The sequence below is a fragment of the Mobula birostris genome, chromosome 17 (genome assembly GCF_030028105.1).
Source record: "Mobula birostris isolate sMobBir1 chromosome 17, sMobBir1.hap1, whole genome shotgun sequence".
In the NCBI taxonomy this organism is placed as follows: Eukaryota; Metazoa; Chordata; class Chondrichthyes; order Myliobatiformes; family Myliobatidae; genus Mobula; species Mobula birostris.
Genome location: NC_092386.1, coordinates 30,353,362 through 30,368,189, shown reverse-complemented (window position 1 = coordinate 30,368,189; position 14,828 = coordinate 30,353,362). Strand labels below are relative to the sequence as shown.

Sequence of the window (14,828 nt, the reverse complement as noted above, 5' to 3'; positions counted from 1 at the left end):
GTCCTGACTAGATTTCTACTCCCTGTTGCTGAAAAGCATCCTTATAGCATGATGCTACCTCCACCATACTCTACGGTAGGGATGGTGTTACCTGGCTGATGTGCGGTATTAGCTTTATGGCACACATACCACTTAACGTTGAGGCCAAAAATTCCACTTTAGTGGTATTTAGTCTTCACGCGACCTTCCTTCACATCTTTACAGTATCTTCTAATGATCTTCTGATGCTTTTCAAAGTCTTGATGGGCAGGGATATGCCTTTTAGTTTTACCCAGGGCTTCTTCCTTGCCACTCTTCCATAAATACACTTTTTGTGCAATGCCTTAGAGATTGTGGAGGCATGAACTTACTCTTCAGTTGCAGCCACTAATTTCTGCAGCTCACTCAGAGTGACTTGGCATCAGAGTAGTAGCTTCTTTTATATGTGCCATGCTTCTCCAGCGACTGAGTTTAGAGGGGCAGCCTGACCTTGGTAGTATAGCTGTTGTTTCATATATTTTCCACATTTTCATGATGGACTGTATTAAGCTCCTAGGCATGTTCAGTGCCCTTGACATGATTTTGCACCCTTCCCCAGATTTGTTCTTCTCTGCTATTATTTCCCTGACTTGTCTTGAAAGTTCTTTTGTCTTCATTTTGGTTTGGTCCGTTGAAAATCTACAATACTTTTGGATGTTACAGAGAGAGGGAGTTATTTATTCTTATGAATTCATCAAAACAGATGATCCTCCAAACTTCTACATCAACAAATTGGGTGAGTTGGTAAGGTAATATACGGTATTGCACCTGAAGAAAGTTAGGTTGAAATATGAAGGGGATGAATACATTTTCAGCCTTACATTATTGGTTTTTAATTTTTAGTAAATTATTGACAGGTTTTGGGACTTTTCTTTTGATTTGTCATGAAGTACTATGCGTTGTAGATTAGCTCAAGAAATCCTACTTCAATATATTTTAAATTTAGAAAATGAGACAGTAAAATGTGAAAATAGTTGTTGGGGCGAACCCAAGCGCAGGACACAGGCACGGAGGATGCATTAGGATGCAGACGCGGGCGTGAGCGTTGAACAGCAAACAGGAGAGAGTGCAGGAAGGCAGGAGATAGGCAGAACTGATCTTGACACGGAGCAACTGAGTTTCACGGGTAAACCTCGAAACTGGAGTAGAACTTAGAAAACTTATCTTGACGTGAAGAGGCTGAGTTTCACTGGTAATTCTTGGTACTGGAGCAAAACTTAGAACACAAAGTCCTAAGTGGCTGGGAAACGTTAATTACCACACAGGCAAAACCAATGATCTGGCAAATAGTGGGTGCAAAGGCGGGGTTCTTATGCTGCAGGCCTTGATGAAAACCAGGTGAGCCGCCATCAAAGGGAATTAGGAGAAAATGGGGAATTAACGGTTGGGACTGTGAAGTATCCCCCCCCCCCCCCCAATGGGAGCCTCCAGGCGAACTACCAGGCTTGTCCGGATTATCTCAATGGAAGGGTCCAGGATGAAGGAGCGGGGAATCCAGGTGTGCTCCTCAGGACCGTATCCCTCCTAGTCGACTAGGTACTGGAGACCCCTGCCTCGGCGGCGCACATCCAGTATTCGCCAGACAGCGTACGCTGCGTAGTCGTCAATGATCTGGGTGGGTGGAGGAGGTTCAGCAGATGGACACAAAGGGCTAACAGACACAGGTTTCAATTGGGAGACGTGGAACGTGGGATGAATGTGCATGGATCTGGGCAGTTTGAGTCTGACCGCTGAGGGATTAATGATACTCTTAATTTCGAATGGCCTGAGGTAGCGAGGGGCGAGTTTCTTGGGTTCATTCTTGAGGGGGATGTCTTTTGAAGACAGCCAAACCTTCTGCCCAGGCTGATAATGAGGCGCAGGAATTCGATGGCCATTTGCAATCCTCTGGTTGCGGTCAGTTGAGCAGAGCAGTGCCGCGCGTGCATCCTTCCTCGTCTTAAAGTCAACAATCAGCTCATTAGTTTAACTGATGCTGAGTGAGATGGTGCCCACTTAACCAGGTGTCCTATCTTGCTCTGTACTCTGATATATCACCACTTGTGATTAATCCAACAGCAGTGGTGTTGTTGGCAAACTTGTATTTGGAAATTGTACCTAGTTGAGGGTATTTGAATACTGTGGGGTTGAAACCACTGTGAAACCAGCTTCAGCTATCTCCCCATTTAGAAAAATTAGTGAGCAGCCCCAGTGGCCTAATGGATAAGGCACTGGCCTCCTAAGCCAGGGATTGTGGGTTCAAGTCCCATCTGGGGTGAGGAAGAACTTTCCTTCTGGTCATGTAGTTGTTGTCAGAGCTGAACAGTCTCTTCCTTTGTTGCTTCATTTCTCTCATGCCCAAGTGGGTGTCTATTCCCATTACAGATTACTCTAAGTTAAAACACAGAGGTGTTGCCGGGCAGCGCAGAAGGTGGGATGACTATTTTTCAATCAGCTGCATAGTCTTTTCTTGCATCCAAAATTTTTTCATTCAGTAGCGATTAAAATCTGATGAAGAAACTTAACCTGAAATGTCGACTATCCTGTTCGACCTACTGAGTAAGCAATTAAAGCAGAGCTAAGATGTTGCCGGAGGGTGGTTTCTAAGAGCTCATCTACGAAACAGCTTTAGTTTCGTCTCTTTAATGTCTCTTTTTTCCTTTTCAAGGTAAATGAAGTTCTGACAGAGTCAGTAATCTATAGCTGCACTCGAACTGCAGCTCTTTATGGCAGCGGTTCCTGGTCCCGGAGCTCACCCACCAGCAGTTTTTCGATATCCCAGGGCTGCTGACTCTCAAGTCAGAGAAACTTGAAATAAAAGCGACACGACAGGCTGTAACATTATAACAGAGGCTGTTTTGTTGGTCTCCACTCTCGCTGTGGTAAAACCTCTCTGTCCCTCGCTAATGAGACAGAAAGAGCCTGTGACATGTCGAATTGCTGGGGGAATAATAGTTTTTGTTGGACTGCAGGTCATGGTCCCTCTTTGGGGGCTTTGCTATTGCTTGCTTGGTGGGTGATGGGTGCTGACGCTTCCTACTTAAATAAGTGGGGGGAGTGGGAGGGGGAGGGTTGATGCCTTGCAGCTGCTTGTGCATGGGAGGGGGAGGGGGCTTTGGGTTTCTCTTCTGGTTTGTGGATGCCTGTAAAGACTAGGAATTTCAGGTAATTTGCTGTATATTTTCTCTGATATTACATGGAACTGTTGAAGACCTCCAGCATCTAGATTGCTGTACCTGATTTGAAAGTGGCTCAAAACTCTAGGTTAGATTTGATGTTAGTCCAGATCAGAAAATATACCCACTACTCAATCCTCAAAAGTCCATTGTCTTCACACCATGTTAGAATTTTTGTTTTATTAGTATCTTATGTAAAGATGTTGATGAGGTCACACTTGGAATATTATGTACAGTTTTGGCCACGCTATGGAGAAGGATGTTGTCTGAGTTATAAGGGAAAGACTTTTTCCCCTGGAATATAGGAATGTAGTTTTGGGGAATGACCTGAAACAGGTGTGCATATAAGATGGTAAGGAACATAGACAGGATGAAAGCACATAGTCTATATTTTTCAGGGAGGGTTGCTGAAAACAAGAAGCATGGGTTCATGATCGGAAATGAGAGATTTAAAAGGGACATCTGGCACAATTTCTTCACACAAAGGGTGATGCATATCTGGAATGAGCTGAAAGAAATTGTGGTTGAGATGGGCACATTAGCAACATTTAAAAGCCATCTAGATAAGGACGTGGATAGGAAAGATTTGGAGTGCTGTGGACCAATCACAGGTAGTTGGGACTAGTTTGCTGGACAGCATGGTTGGCATGGACCAGTTGGGCCAAAGTGTTGCAACGAATGAGGCGAACCCAAGCGCAGGACACAGGCACGGAGGGTGCATTAGGGTGCAGACGCGGGCGTGAGCATTTAACAGCAAACAGGAGAGAGTGCAGGAAGGCAGGAGACAGGCAGAACTGATCTTAACATGGAGCGACTGAGTTTCACGGGTAAACGTCGGAACTGGAGGAGAACTTACAAAACTTAGGAACCATGGGTGATAAGTGAGGTGGAAAATCTAGTCAGGTGGAAGAAGGCAGCATACATGAGGTTTAGGAAGCAAGGATCAGATGGGTCTATTGAGGAATATAGGGTAGCAAGAAAGGAGCTTAAGAAGAGGCTGTTGAGAGCATGGGAAGGCCTTGGCGAGTAGGGTAAAGGAAAACCCCAAGGCATTCTTCAATTATGTGAAGAACAAAAGGATGACAGGAGTGAAGGTAGGACCGATTAATGGTGGGAAGATGTGTCTGGAGGCTGTGGAAGTGAACGAGGTCCTCAATGAATATTTCTCTTCAATATTCACCAATGAGAGGGAACTTGATGACGGTGAGGGCAATATGAATGAGGTTGAAGTTCTGGAGCATGTTGATATTAAGGGAAGAGGAGGTGTTGGAGTTGTTAAAATACATTAGGACGGATTAGTCCCCAGGGCCTGACAGAATATTCACCAGGCTGCTCCACGAGGGAAGGGAAGAGATTGCTGAGCCTCTGGCTAGGATCTTTATGTCTTTGTTGTCCACAGAATAGTACCGGAGGATTGGTGGGAGGTGAATGCTGTTCCCTTGTTCAAAAAAAGTAGTAGAGATAGTCTGGGTAATTATAGACCAGTGAGCCTTATGTCTGTGGTGGGAAGGCTGTTGGAAAAGATTCTTAGAGATAGGATCTATGGGTATTTAGGGAATCATGGTCTGATCAGGGACAGTCAGCATGGCTTTGTGAAGGGCAGATGATGTCTAACAAGCCTGATAAAGTTCTTTGAGGAGAAGACCAGGCATATAGATGAGGGTAGTGCAGTGGATGTGACCTACATGGATTTTAGTAAGGCATTTGACAAGGTTTCACACAGTAGGCTTATTCAGAAAGTCAGAAAGCATGGGATCCAGGGAGGTTTGGCCAGGTGGATTCAGAATTGGCTTGCCTGCAGAAAGCAGAGGGTCGTGGTGGAGGGAGCTGGATTAGTGGGTTGTGACTTGTGGTGTCCCAAAAGGATTGGTTCTGGGACCTCTACTTTTCGTGATTTTTATTAACGACCTGGATGTGGGGGTAGAAGGGTGGGTTAGCAAGTTTACAGACGACACAAAGGTTGGTCGTGTTGTGGATAGTGTAGAGGATTGTCAAAGATTGTAGAGAGACATTGATAGGATGCAGAAGTGGGCTGAGAAGTGGCAGATGGAGTTCAACCCGGAGAAGTGTGAGGTGGTACACTTTGGAAGGACAAACTCAAAGGCAGAGTACAAACTAAATAGCAGGATACTTGGTAGTGTGGAAGAGCAGAGGGATCTGGGGGTACATATCCACAGATCCCTGAAAGTTGCCTCACAGATAGATAGGGTAGTTAAGAAAGCTTATGGGGTGTTAGCTTTCATAAGTCGAGGGATAGAGTTTAAGAGTCGCAATGTAATGATGCAGCTCTATAAAACTCTGGTTAGGCCATACTTGGAGTACTGTGTCCAGTTCTGGTCGCCTCTCTATTGGAAGGATGTGGAAGCATTGGAAAGGGAGTTCTTATGCTGCAGGTCTTGATGAAAACCAGGTGTGCCATCATCAAATGGAATTAGGAGAAAATGGGGAATTAACAGTCAGAACTGTGGCACAATCAAAGGGAATTAGGAGAAAATGGGGAATTAACGGTCGGGGCTGTGACAAATAGATATCAGAGTGGGATGAGCCAGCCTTTCACAACATTCTGAAATCAGCACTGTCAGAGTTTTCAGGTGTACTTTTGGAACATAAACCATGATGTAGAGGTGTGACTGAGGATGAAACAATAGACAACATCAGCTGAAATATTCTAACATCTTTTTTTAACCTTTTCATTAGCATTACCTTCTGTATGCATGCTACATTGAATGACATTTCTCCAGAATAGATATTGCCATATTTCCACTATTGGAAGAGTCAGTAACAAGGAGACATCTACAAAATAAGGTGGGGTGGGGGGCAGTCATTTAAAATTGAGGTGCATAGAAATTCCTTTCGGTGCCTAGGAAGTCCTTGGAATTGGCTACCCCTGAGAGTGCTGGAAGACAGATAATTAAATAAGGGGATTTAAACAAACATCAGAACGGTAAAGAAGTTAAGGATAATGGAGAATTGGCACAGAAGAGAAGTTGAGGCCAGCATAGGTCAGCCATGCTGACGTTGAATGGAAGAACAGACTCGAGGGTTGAGTGACCGGCTCCTGTTTCTATTTTCAAATTTTCCTTTAATCAGCATACCTTAAATTTTCCGTTAATCCTTCTCTCTAAAAGCTTCAAGCATCAGTGAGTGAGAGTGAGACTTTTCACTCTCAAATATAAACACATTTACTCATAAACAATATTTCAATGTTGTTCAAAAGGTATAAATGGAAGTATTGGAGATCAAATTAACTCACCACTACTTTTTTATGCTCCCCCAGCTCATCCATCTTATTTTTTACTGAAACCAAATTTTAGGATGTGAGTTCCTATTTTTTCTGTTTTGCTTTTTTCTTTTCTATTTCTTGGGGATAATGTACATCATTCACCAATGGTTCTTGCAGTTGCTCTGGAGGCCCCGAAGATGCTTACACTTTATCAGTTTATTTATGCTGTATGAAATCTTTCAGCTTCTATATACTGGCAGAAAGCTTTTACTTTTGACGTTGGTATAAAGTGGGTGCTGCTGAATCAACATCCCAGACAATGAAATTACAAGAGATGTTAGAGAAAGTGTTCATGCTTAGCAAGGGCCTACACTTAGCTAGTGAATCAAGATTACACTGTTTTAATTTTATCTTGAATTTTTCAAACACAGTTTCCCACTGAAACTATAGAACCATAAGATGTATCCTACTGTGTCCATTGTAGTCACACACCTTGTCAGTAAGCAACTGGTCTAGTGCCTATCCCAGGCTATCTAAATGTAACTTTTTCACCTATAGAACATGAACATTGAAATTAATATTTAACTTATACAATATTAAAATTGCACAAAACAGATTTAAATATTTACTATTCATTTATTTCATCAGATGCAGCATGGAAGAGGGCTTTCAGGCCCCTGAGTTGTGCCGATTTAATCCTAGCCTCATCGTGGGACAATTTACAATGACCAATTAACCTACCAACCGGTACATCTTTGGACTATGGGTGGAACCCCATGTGGTCACAGGGAGAAGGTACAAACTCCTTTCAGACAGTGGTGAGAATTAAACCCACGTCACCGGTACCGTAAAGCATTGTGCTAACTATTATGCTACTGTGCTGTCCCATCAGCAATAATTAAGTAATTAATCTGGATTAGTGTAAATGGGTCAGTGTGGATTTGGTGGGCTGAATGACTTATTCCTATGTTGCATGACTTCATGACTCAAATCAATAAATGGCTATTATTTCTCAATAAAACCTCTGTCAACAAACTCTTGGTGGGTAAATTCAGAATAGTTGGGATAAAATTGTTATGTTTCTAGAAAAGAATGAAACAAGGCCTGACAAAATAAGTCTTTAATCATTATTTCTTTTCATGCACAATATCATCTGGTGTTACATATGAAATAATAGTAGGTGATATAAAATGACACTCAAACAGAGTCATATCCATGGACTTACATGACCATAAAATTAATTGCTGCAGTTAAATCCATTTTGTGGAACAGTTTCTGCTGTTATGATTGAATATCTTAACAGAACAATAAGGTCACATCCATATTAATATCTGTTGTAATGACACCTGTCCTAAATTTATTATGGTCATTAATTTATTCTCATTTTATATTAGTCTTCAAGCCCTGAAAGTCCTGGTTTGGGGAAAGCAAAAAAGAGTTATCATTTGGAGGGTTGGTGGAATGGGTGATCCCCTACTGTTCGTAGTTTTGTTCTGATGATACTTCTCTCATGGTTCTTAAGGCTGTTATAGCTAGGGGTAGGTAATGAGGATAAGCTCCCACTACCTATTAAATGCTCCCAATGTTGTGCATCTCAAATACTCTCTGACAATCAAGTCCAGTTCCTGGCCTTTACCTGTGGCTTAGCTACTAAACCCAGCAGATCCATTCTACTGACAGGAGAAGGGGTAAATGTGGGTTGCTGGTGCCTTAAACCCAATTGCACCAGGCAGATCACCCTCATCAGCTGTGGTTGGCAACTCAGCTCGGAGACAATGAATTTTATCTCAAACCTCCACTGACTCATGGGGAAGGCTTTGGGAGTAAACACGGAGGGAAAATCTGGAGCTAAAATCTCTAGGGCAGACCTATATGGAGTTGAACGGAAATTGGCAACTCCTGCAATGCTGCTGGTACTAAATTTTATTGGTCTCTGCTGCTCCTTTGGATTCATCAGCTGTGAGAAGAGGGGGAGCCTGCTACATGAGTAACACCTTGCTCTCCATGTTGTACCACTCTAGCTTGTGTACTGGCTTGTTAACCACATAGACAGCTGGGACACAACATCCATTGTTGATCCCAACCAAATGAGGGCCTGCCTGCTTTTGTTAAATAAGAGAGTAACTTGGAGGAGCAACATCTCGTATACCGTCTAGGTAGTCTCCAGCCCCTTGGTATGAACATAGAATTCTCCAACTTCCGGTAATTCCCTCCCCCTCCCTTCCCCTATCCCAGTTTCACTCTGCCTCCTCCCCCAGCTGCCTACCACCTCCCTCTTGGTTCCGCCTCCTTCTACTACCCATTGTGTTTTCCCCTATTCTTTCTTCACCTTTCCTGCCTATCATTTCCCTGCCTCCCCTCCCCCACCCCTTTATCTTTCCCCTTACTGGTTTTTCACCTGGAACCTACCAGCCTTCTCCTTCCCACCCTCCCCCCACCTTCTTTATAGGGCCTCTGCCCCTTCCCCCTACAGTCCTGACGAAGGGTTCCGGCCCGAAACGTCGACCGACCTTTTCCACGGACGCTGCCCGACCTGCTGAGTTCCTCCAGCATGTTGTGAGTGTTGCTTTGACCCCAGCATCTGCAGATTATTTTGTGTTTACGAGTAGTTTAGGACATTTGATTCTTTCACACCTCCTAAATTAAAGGTAAAATTATGATTCGCAGACCTGTATTTGTATTTACTTGCTTTTTACTTGTATTTACCTACTATTTACTTTACTCCCCACTTGCTTCCTATCCATTTCAGTATCTCCTGCAATCTTTATCTCTTGCTGCAGTATTCTTTCTCTTCTTGTCCCAAGCTAGTTTTCACCAGATCAACTTATCTGCAATCTTCTCCTTTGAACTTTCCAACAGCAGATCACTTCTTCCCCCAATGTTTGATCTTCTCTTGCCCACTATCCCTTCAATCTCCCATCTCTGCAGTAATGAAAAGTCACAGATGGAGATCCTAGCCTGTGACTTGAACACAAATATGAGCACAAAACCATGATGATTTGTTGCAAAATTTCAGACCATTATGTCAGATGTACTTGTTGCAGTATCTCTGATAAAATCGGTGGGCCAAAAATTCAAGGAAGAATGCCACATGTAGATTCTTGCTAAGTCTGTTTTGTGAAAACAAACAAGGAATCAGAATCAGAATCAGGTTTATTATCACAGGCATGTGAAGTGAAATTTGTTAACTTAGCAGCAGCAGTGGAATGCAATACATAATATAGGAGAAAAAAAAGTAAGTAAATCTTATTCACAAATACAAATACAGCATATGTATATTGAATAGATTAGAAATTGTGCAAAACACAGAAAAACTATATATAAAAAAAAGTGAGGTAGTGTCCAAAGGTTCAATGTCCATTTAGGAATCGGGTGGCAGAGGGGAAGAAGCTGTTCCTGAATCGCTGAGTGTGTGCCTTCAGGCTTCTGTACCTCCTGCCTGATGATAACAGTGAGAAAAGGGCATGCCCTGGGTCCTGGGGGTCCTTAATAAGAGATGCTGCCTTTCTGAGACACTGCCGCCTGAAGACGTCCTGGGTTCTTTGTAGGCTGGTACCCAAGATGGAGCTGACTAGATTTACAACCCTCTGCAGCTTCTTTTGGACCTGTGCAGTAGCCACCTCCCCCCTGCCCCCAAACCAGACAGTGATGCAGCCTGTCAGAATGCTCTCCACGGTACATCTGTAGAAGTTTTTGAGTGCTTTTGTTGACATACCAAATCTCTCAAACTCCTAATAAAGTATAGCCACTGTCTTGCCTTCTTTATAACTACCTCAATATGTTAGGATCAGGTTAGAACATCAGAGATCTTGACACCTCTATGAGGATTGGTATGTGTTCCTTCATCTTACCCTTCCGGAAGTCCACAATCAGCTCTTTCGTCTTACTGACTTTGAGTGCCAGGTTGTTGTTGTGGCACCACTCTACTAGTTGGCATGCCTAACTCCAGTATTCCATCTCATCACCACCCGAGATTCTACCAACAACGGTTGTATCATCAGCAAATTTATCGATGGTATTTGAGCTATGCCTAGCCACACAGTCATGTATATATAAAAATTAGAGCAGTGAGCTAAGTACACACCCCTGAGGTGCACCAGTGTTGATCATCAGCAAGGAGGAGATGTTATCACCAATCCACACAGATTGTGGTCTTCTGGTTAGGAAATCGAGGATCCAATTACAAAGGGAGGCATAGAGGCCTAGGTTTTGCAACTTCTCAATCAGAATTGCGGGACCGATGGTATTAAATGCTGAGCTATAGTCGATGAACAGCATCCTGACATGGGTGTTTGTGTTGTCCAGGTGGTCTAAAGCTGTGTGGAGAGCCATTGAGATTGCATCTGCTATTGACTTATTGTGGTGATAGGCAAACTGCAATAGGTCCAGGTCCTTGCTGAGGCAGGAGTTCAGTCCAGTCATGACCAACCTCTCAAAGCATTTCATCACTGTAGATGCAAGTGCTAGTGGGTGATAGTCGTTAAGGCAGCTCACCTTATTCTTCTTAGGCACTGGTACAATTGTTGCCTTTTTGAAGCAAGTGTGAACTTCTGCCAGTAGCAGTGAGAGGTTGAAAATGTCCTTGAAAACTCCTGCCAGTTGGTTGGCACAGGTTTTCAGAGCCTTATCAGGTACTCCATCAGGACCTTCCACTCTCTTTAAAGACAGCTTAACACAGCCCCTGAGACAGAGATCACAGGGTCAACAGGTGCAGCAGGGATCTTCACAGCTGTAGTTGTGTTCTCCCTTTCAAAGCAGGCATAGAAGGCATTTTCCACTTCCAAACCTTTTGAAAATAAAATTAAACCAACCCGGAAAGTGTTTATTTAGCATACCGCTTATTTAGTCTAAAATTAATTCTGTTCTTTCATTCCTCCTAATTTGTCACTGTTTGGGTATGGAGGAAAGTGTTACTAGGCGTGTACAGAGAATTCCCAGTGCAGACCTTGCTCTGTGGTCAGACATGATGGGGATTGTGGAGTACAGAAACTAGATCATGTCTACTATCTGCTGCAGCAATATACTCAAAGGTTAGTGGCTATGTCTGTTTGTGATGGAGTTGATTCTGCTGCACAGATGTCCATGATGACATGTGGAATCAATGGCAAGCTGGGAGGAACATCGCAAATACAGGAAACTACAGTGCATACATGAATTTGCATTCCAAATCTGTAGCAGTAAATGCATCACAGAACTTTGCTGTACTATGTAGGATGGAAGCATTAGATGAATCTTGGAGTAGGTTAAAATATCACACAGCACCATAGGTGAAAGGCCCTGTACTGTGCTATACTGTTCAATGTCCCATGTTCCCTCAGCCATTCATTTCATTTTGAGGTTCTGCTACCACTATATCGTGCATTAGGCACCCTCAAGCTGGGTTAAGTTTCTAGACATTCACCTCTTTTCCTGTTCATTGGAAACCACGAGAAAGGGAGAATCACTGGAAGCAGAACATTCAAATAAATCCGGTAAGATTAATGAGAGTGCAGGAAGTTGGGCCTTGGTGAGTTTAAAGGTGAAGCTGAAAATGGAGCTACAGTGAGTTTTAAGGGGTTGTGGGAAGCAGGGCCCTGGTCAGTTTCAAAGGCTTGTGAGAAGCATTACCTGGTGAAATAGATGCAGGATAACCATCATTTCTGAATAGTCATACAATTAAGAGTTTTACTCAACCCAACCTGTTACTGACTTATGTCTATCAACATTTTGCCTTAGAGTTAGCCATCACAAGTACAGAAGAACAAGTTCTACATTTACTATATATTTTTACAGTGCAACTATCACATTGTACAATCTCCTCATATTTTATCAAGACAAGTGAAAATTGCATTTCGTAAACACTCTCTGGAGACAGACTGTCCACTGACATCTTCTACAAGCCCACTGACTCTCATAACTACCTCGGCTATACCTCTTCCCACCCTGTCACATGCAAAAATGCCATTCCCTATTCCCAGTTCCTCCATCTCTGCCGTATCTGCTCCCAGGATGAGGCTTTCTGTTCCAGGACATCTCAAATGTCCTCTTTCTTTAAGGATTGTGGTTTCCCTTCTGCTGTCATTAATGATGCCTTCATCCGCATCTCCTCCATTTCCCGCACTTCGGTCCTCACCCCATCCTCCGGCCACCACAACAGGGACAGAGTTCCCCTTGTCCTCACCTACCACCCCACCAGCCTCCGGATTCAGCACATTATCCTCCGCAACTTCCGCCACCTTCAACAGGACCCCGCCACAAAGCACATCTTTCCCTCTCCACCCCCTCCGCTTTCTGCAGGGATCGGTCCCTCTGCGACTCCCTGATCCACACGTCCCTCCCCATGGATCTCCCACCCGGCACTTATCCCTGTAAGCGTAAGTGCTACACCTGTCCCTACACCTCCTCTCTTGCCACCACTCAGGGCCCCAAACAGTCCTTCCAGATGAGGCAACACTTCACTTGTGAGTCTGTTGGGGTCACATCTATTGCACCCAGTGCTCCCAGTGCGGCCTCCTCTACATCGGTGAAACCCGACGCAGATTGGGGGACCGCTTCGTCGAGCACATCTGTGTGTCTGCCACGACAGACAGGATCTCCCGGTTGCCACCCACTTCAACTCTGCTTCACATTCCCATTAGGATATGTCCATACATGGCCTCCTGTACTGCCATGATGAGGCTAAGCTCAGGATGGAGGAGCAACACCTCATATACCGTCTAGGTAGTCTCCAGCCCCTTGGTATGAACATTGAATTCTCCAACTTCTGGTAATTCCCTCCCCCTCCCTTCCCCTATCCCTATTTCACTCTGCCCCCTCCCCAGCTGCCTACTACCTCCCTCATGGTTCCACTTCCTTCTACTACCCATTGTGTTTTCCCCTATTCCTTCTTCACCTTTCCTGCCTATCACTTCCCTGCTTCCCCTCCCCCACCCCCTTATCTTTCCCCTTACTGGTTTTTTACCTGGAACCTACCAGCCTTCTCCTTCCCACCCTCTCCCCACCTTCTTTATAGGGCCTCTTCCCCTTCCCTATTCAGCCCTGTCGAAGGGTTCTTGCCCGAAACGTTGACTGATCGTTTCCATGGATGCTGCCTGACCTGCTGGGTTCCTCCAGCGTGTTGTGAGTGTTGCTGAAAATTGCATTTTATGGCTTTCTGGGATGCATGGCTTTCTTACCCATGAAAACTCTTCATTAGATATGATGGAGTAAATTTGTTAACAATTCCTTTATGCTACATTATCATTTCTCTGACATTTAATTGAGAATAAAATCTTCCTGTCAGAATCTTGAACAGGTTTAAATGTTCAGCTTGTCACTTCTTTGCTTTTAGACTTTGCCAGGAAAATACAAGTCATGGTGTCAGGATAATATCACCTGGGACTGACATGCGGAATTTTTCCCAGAACTAGACAGCATCCTCAGAAGCTGTGGTCTCAATCTTCCTGCATTGGCCACAGCAGGGATTGTCCCCAGTGAAGCACCTGGACACCAATTCATTAAAAACAGCTATGGATCCCTCCAATTGCTTACTAACAATTGTCCATGTAACTTAATATATTTCATAACATGCCAGATTGCTTCATACACCCACTTCTAATTTTCAATACAATTATTGTCTAGAATCAATTTTGTTTTCTTTGACAGTTTTGGAGGCTTTTAGAGAGCACTTGCTGGAAATATGGATCTTTAAGGCAGGCTTGAAATGTCCCTCACTCTTCCTTTTCCCTGCTCCCTTTCCCCACTTCAAATTTGAGGCTGAAAAATATGTAAGAAATTTATCCCAAATTCCTGTTTCCTGAGGGTAATGCATCCACATTGGTCCCTTGGACAAAGAAATCTATCAACGCTACTTTCCTTTTTAAAGTTGTGAAGATTGCAAATGAAATAACATGCTGCAAGTGATTTTCTTATGCATCAAGGAATATCTTCATGCATTGCTTCAAGGACAAAGTGAAGACGAGATTTCAATATATAAGGAAGGTAAAAATACTGGCAGCAACAGGCATGGGAAGACTTTAAAAAATTGTTTGTACTTTAACTTGGCCAACTATGTTGAAAATTTATTGCAAAGTCCAAAGGTTTCAGAATCATTTTGATTAATTGAACGGGATCCATCTGAAAACTAAATACCTCTGGGTATTTGAGAAAACCAAATTAATTCAAAAATTCTTTTAAATAATATTCTTGCTTCAACCTATTTCATGGAAACAGAAACATATCTGCCTCAAGTACTGAACAGTTTATTCTATGTTATAGCAAATATTTCATACTATACATCAGAAATGCATTCTCAAAAGGATAGGTTAACAAGGTTGGTTAATTGACTGAAAACCTGATTAGGTGCTGTACATTTATTTTGTAGTCAGAAAAAATCAGTTTTTTCATTACTATGTTTTCTAATTATTCAATATTATTACATTGGTAAATAGCTAAAAACATATTTCTTGTGATTC

General features: G+C 43.3%; 1 non-coding gene across 1 annotated transcript; it reads left to right on the top strand.

Moving 5' to 3' along the window:
* Positions 1 to 2,202: 2,202 nt before the first annotated feature.
* trnar-ccu (transfer RNA arginine (anticodon CCU)) lies at positions 2,203 to 2,275 on the top strand. The gene has a single exon. It is a non-coding gene; the product is annotated as a tRNA-Arg (tRNA).
* Positions 2,276 to 14,828: the final 12,553 nt, after the last annotated feature.